Source organism: Mangifera indica, chromosome 1 (assembly GCF_011075055.1).
Source record: "Mangifera indica cultivar Alphonso chromosome 1, CATAS_Mindica_2.1, whole genome shotgun sequence".
NCBI classification, from domain to species: domain Eukaryota; kingdom Viridiplantae; phylum Streptophyta; class Magnoliopsida; order Sapindales; family Anacardiaceae; genus Mangifera; species Mangifera indica.
This window is the reverse complement of record NC_058137.1, coordinates 13,684,605-13,691,153: the sequence shown is the minus strand read 5'-3', so window position 1 is coordinate 13,691,153 and position 6,549 is coordinate 13,684,605.

Below are 6,549 nucleotides of genomic sequence, written 5' to 3'. Positions count from 1 at the left end.
TAATTTCCAGAGGCCCCAGTTATAAAAAGTGTAGATCTGTCAATTCTGGTCAGTTCTAAGGTAAGAAATTTAATTTTTAAGATATGTGAAATTTGGGAGTTTGATGGATGATCATATTTTTGGTTGATTAAGGTTGCCAGAAAGAAGAAAAGAAAGTGAATAAGCTTAAATCACCAAATCAGCAAAGAAAAGGTAAGAATTTCATACTTTACATACTTGAAGTAAATTTGAGTTAGGTTATTTAAATAACCTTTACTTATATCAGTATGTAAGGTATTAGAATTAAGGTGATTTATGCTTAAAAGGATAAAGAAATTCATTATGATTCAGGATGTAATTTTTGGCCATAAGGGTAAAAAGGTAATTTTGGCCATAAGGGCAAAAATGTCATTTTATGCGATATAGGTTAATGTTGTTTAATTATGTGCATGTTATGTGAAATAACCCTTATATTAAGCCTATATTGTATAATTGAAATTAATTTGAAACATGATATATATTTATATATAAATGCATGAGAAAATAACATGATGTTTGAGAAGGAATGAAAAGAATAAGGGAAAATAACAAATGCGCATATTTCATAATATGGATATATATGCATACATGAGGAATCATAACATATGCATGATTTAGAAAAAAATAAAGAAAGAGGAAAAAATATTTTCTAAGTCATGCATGCTTTCATAATGACTCATATGATACAGGAAAGCAGAAAACATACTTAAAATCCTTACACGCCAGCTGTACTGTGTGGACAGTAAATAAAATAATCGGTTGTACTGTGTGGACAACCAGCTGTACTGTGTGGACAGCAAATAAAATAATCGGTTGTACTGTGTGGACAACCAGCTGTACTGTGTGGACAGCAAAGAAAAAAAATATTAGCTGTACTGTGTGGACAGCAAAAGAAAAATATCAGTTGTACTGTGTGGACAGCAAAGAAAAATATTAGCTGTACTGTGTGGACAGCAAAGAAAAAAAAATATGCGTGTAAGAGAGAATTATATTTTGTATGGTGACTGCAAGTACTATCATATGTAGTCTAAATCGATCAATGAGAAAGAGAGAGAAACAAATTAGTAAATATTTTATGAAAGTCATTTGCATTAGAATTATGCATACAAGCCTGTGTGGCTGATAAAGAGTTAAGAAAGATGTACGAACAGAAAATAGAAATGTCATGACACTCATACATGCATAAATCATAATGAGTGATTCATATCTGTATAATAAGGAAATGAATAAATGTGTGAAAGAAAAGAATTATGATATGTGTTAAATGCGTGTTCTGTGTCAATTATTTTGTTGTAAATAGTTCAGACACGCTGAGTATGGAAAAAAAATTATAAAAGATTAATACTGGTATGAAATACTTTAAGTGTTTAGTATGATTTTCTTACTGAGCCATAGTCGCTCACTCCGTTTAATTTAATATTTTACAGGTAAAGAAATGCAGCAAAGGTTCCCGGGGAGCACTAATGAGACATGAGGCTAAGGGAGGAGGGCATCTTATTTTTATTAATATATATATGTTATGATGTATATGTAATATATATATATATATATATATATATATATACTTGATGTAGATATTGGTGGATATGTATATATATATACAACTAGTTATTAAAATTGATTATAAAGTTTCTGTGGGTGAAATTTTTATGATGGTTATTATTATTTACTTATTTTACTAATTGTGATTAAGTTGATAAAAATCCAGTCGATTGGTAGGACTGGTTTGTGTGAATTACAAATTGGGAGTGTTACAGGGCATAACGAAAAAGAGGAAGATATTCCCCGGGCCCTCTAAAATAGGGGAACTCATGCCGTTTTTCTGTAACACACCCAATGGTTAGGAGAGGTTACAGCACCTATCATGCTTCTATATGCTTTGATTTCAACACTTTTACCTCTCTTATCCATATCTAATTCTAGACAAGTGCTCATAAGAATGGGTTACCCTTTGGTATCTTGCATGTTGAACCTTTTGAGAAGGTCTTTGACATATTTGGCTTGGTTAAGCAAAATCTTTTCCTTTGTTTGTTTGATTTGAAGTCCTAGGAAGTAATTAAGCCCTCTCATCATGTTCATTTCAAACTCACCCTACATCACTTAGAAAAGTCTCTACAAAAAGACACATTAGTAGCAACGAAGACGATGTCATCAACATAAATTTGAACAATCAGAATATCTTGCATATATCTTTCTGTAAATAAGGTGATATCCACCTTTCCTTTTGAAAACCATTTTCAATTAAAAAAAGACTTAATCTTTCATACCAAGCTGTTGGAGCTTGCTTTAAACCATATAAAACCTTTTTTAATCTAAACACATGATTTAGAAATTTATGATTTATGAAACCGAGAGGTTGTTCAACATAGACTTTTTTTTGAATAAAACTATTTAAAAAAGCACTTTATTATCCATTTGAAACAATTTGAAATCAAAATTACATGTATATGCAAGTAACATCCTAATTGCTTCTAGTCTAGCTACAGATGCATAAGTTTCATTGAAATCAATACCTTCCTTTTGAAAGTACCCTTGAGCAACTAGTCTTGCCTTATTTCAAATAAGAATGTCAAACTCATTCACCTTGTTTTGGTATACCCATTTTGTGCCAATGGTGGATGATCCATTGGCCTTGGAACTAGTTCCCAAACATTGTTTCTCTCAAATTGGTCCAACTCTTCTTGCATTGCAAGCACCCAACTTTCAACTTTAAGAGCTTCCTCTACCTTCTTAAGCCCCATTTATGACAAGAATGCCACAAATTAGCATGTATTTCTTAATAAAGCTATACTTTTTACTCCTTGGGTAGGGTCTCCAATAATCTTTTCTTCTTTTACTTCAACTTTCACCCTTCACCCTTGGATATGAGATTTTTCTTTTTGGTTTTTGAGGTTACATGAGTTCATTCTTTTGGTCTTCAACCTCAACTTGATGATCTCCTTTCTCTTCTTTTGGTTGAGATGAATCCTTGATTTGTGGATCTTCCATGAGCTTAATAATTTCATCTTCATTTCTATTATCTATACACTTAAGAGATTCATCAAATACCATATGGATAGATTCTTTAACTAAGAAAGTTCTCTTGTTGAAGACTCTATATGCTTTGGATAAGGAAAAGTAACTTAGGAAAATTGCTTCATCCGACTTAGCATCGAATTTTCCTAAGTTATCCTTACTATTATTTAACATAAAATATTTATACCCAAAGGGATAAAAATATGCAATATTAGACTTTTTTCCTTTGAATAACTCATAAGAAGTTTTTTTCAGAATTGGACTAATCATGGCCCTATTTATGATGTAACATGAAGTATTAAAGGCTTCACCCCAAAAATACTTAGGCAAATCATTTTCATACAACATGGTCCTAGTCAATTTTACAAGTGTCCTATTTCTTCTCTTAACAACTTTATTTTGTTGAGGGGTCTTAGGTGTCGAAAAGTTGTGTTCAATGTCATATTCATTACAAATCAAATTTCAAATCTTCAAACTCTTTGTCATGATCATTTCTAATGCATGCAATTGCATAACCTACTTGGTTTTGCAATTTCCTAACAAGTGGTACAAATGCATAGAATGCATCACTTTTATTTGCACAAATTCTTGTTTGTTTGCCTTTCATGCAATCATCACACAATGATCCTTTTTGAAAACTAATTTTGGCAAACCTTTTACTAAGTTTTTTTTTGAAAGCTTTTAAAGAACATCAATGCTTGCATGCCTTAATCTTTTATGCCATAACCACATATCTTTCTCCTTGGTTGACATGAGATATAGGTCTCTAGATGCAGTGTCATGCAAGTCTATAATGTACACATTTAAATGCCTATGGCCAATGAATGCAATTGCATTTGTGCTAGCATCAATAATTTCATAACATAAAGAATAAAAAATACTAAGTAAATTATGCTTAAGAAAAAAAAGAGTTACCTATCATACTAATGCCAATTATTTTTCCTTTGGAGATATCTCCAAAGTTGACATTACCTCTATCTTTAGCCTCTGAGGAAAAGAATAAACTCCTATCTCCCGTCATGTGTCTTAAGCATCCACTATCTAAATACCACTTACTAGAGGACCTCAAGGAAGAATGGAAGCAAGCCTATAAGATAAATTCATCTATTTACTTTTTTAGGTACCTAAATGGTTTTAGGTTCAACAACATTAGTTTTAAGTGTCCATTTAAGAACCCAAACCTTCTTTACTTTGAAAGGTTTACCATTCCTAATTGGACAATGTCTAAAAGTATGCCCAATGAATGAGTAAAATTTGCATTTCATATGTAATGCATGAGGTTTCTTTAAAAGCTTATATGTGTTTGAAAAAAGGTTACTTTCATTATACCGTAATCTTTTCTTATTAAGACTACTTCTTTGAGATGTATGCATCTTATCTAATCTCTTAGTATCTATTTTAAATTTTTTAAATAATTTATTTAAACTAGATATCTTTTTCTTTAATTCTTCATGTTCCTCTTTCATGCATGTTAATTCTTTTTGGCATGAATCATTTTCATTTCAAACAATATCATACTTCTTAGTAGACTTATCATGATCGTGTAGAAGTATATCATGTTTCTTTTTAATGCAAACTAATTGTTTCTTTAATGATTTATATATTGCTTCTATGTTTTCATACTCATCCATTAAGTTTTCAAATGCATCTTGTAATTCATGCAAAGAGTATGAGTTTGAATCATTTACCTCATCCTCTGAATTACTCTTGGCCATGAAACATATAGTGGCTTTTTCTTCTTCCAACTCACTTGTATCACTTGAGTCATCGCTTCCACTCTAAGTGGTGGCAAACACTTTCTTCTTGAATCTCTTTTCTTTTTATCCTTTTTCTTCTTTCTCAAAGGATAATTTAGGCGAATATAGCCCAGTTTCTTGCATTCATAACATATTATCTCATTGTTGCTCTTTTTGCCTTCTTTGTTTAGCAAAACCTTTTCCTTTGTTCCTTTTTGATCTTGGTAGATATTTGCTAAACTTTCTAGCCAAGAGACTTTTATCATCTTCATCCATCAAAAAAATTCCTTCCTCTTCCTTTTTCATCCATAACCTTCAATGCAATAGCTTTTTTAGCCTTAACTTCTTCTTCCTTTGGTTTTCTTTTTATTTCATTGGTAAGAAGACTTTCTATGAGTTCATTCGTTCCCATCTTGCTAAGATCCTTGGACTCCTCAATAACTGTTACCTTCATGGTCCACGATTCTGGTAATGATCTTAAAATCTTATTTACCAATTCAATTGTCTCAAGCCTCTTTTCGAGCCCTTTGAGATCATTCACTAAGTTACAGAACCGTTTGTACATGTCAGTTATATTTTCTCTAGACTTCATTTCAAATAACTTATATTCCCAGAAGAGAAGTTTGATCTTTCATTTTTTAATTTAACTTGTTCCTTCACGTGTGGTTTGGAGTGTGGTCCAAACTTTTTTAGCGGACTCACAAATCGATACCCTATTAAATTTTGTACTGTCAAAAGCATAAAACAAGATGTTAATAGCTTTAGCATTTAAGCTCATCATCTTTTCATGTTCATCATTAAAATCCATTCAACTTTTAGGTTCATTAGTTCTTGGGTCTACTGGCACTAAATCACCATGTTCAATAATTCTCTATAATTTAAAGTCAATAGACCAAACATGAAGCCTTATTCTAATTTTCCATTGGGTATAATTTGTTCTATAAAATAAGGGAGGCTTAGTGGTGCATTGCCCTTCAGCAAAAATAGAAGTAGGTGTATTAGCTATTAAGAAAGAAGATTGTATCTCTAAAAATCATTAGATTTTAATAAAACTAGAATCCAAGCTCTAATACCAAATATTAAACACACTTGCAATGGCATATGAACCTAGATAGGGGGTGAATAGATTCTTAACAATAAATTAAATGATACACTAAAACAAATTTTAGAGTAAACTTTACAAAACACACCATAGAAATAACAACAATAAATTAACAAAGAAATTACAATTTTGCAAAAGCACAACAGTAATAAATTTTACAATAGAAATAAATAACAACAACAACAATAAATAGGAATATTAACAACGACAACAACAACAATAAATAATAGTAACAACAAACAAAATTTAAAGAGTTTGAGTTGTAAGAATGCTCAATTAGAGTGGTTCGAAGCTTTCTCTTGCAAGCTTCGTACATCCACTTCTCCAAGCAAACCTCCTTAGAGTTCCATTATCTTTTGAAAAAAATTTTACACATAGTATATTTGGGATTGCTCTCATTACACTAGTTGATGCGGGATTGCGTCCACAATATTTAATTACAAGATATGAGAGTATTAATGCCTCTATGAGGCTGTAAACACAAGCTTAAGTGCATAGAACTCTCAATGAATAAAAGTTGAAGCTTAGTAAGGGTGATAGAAGGAAATCAGAACAATTTTTTTTTTGTTTTTTGCTTTGTAGATTTTTCTCACCTTTTGCTCTTCAATTTGAAACCAATTTATAAAGCTAATTGTGTTCCATTGGATTGAGTTGCTGTCGTGAATCGATTAAAAAATT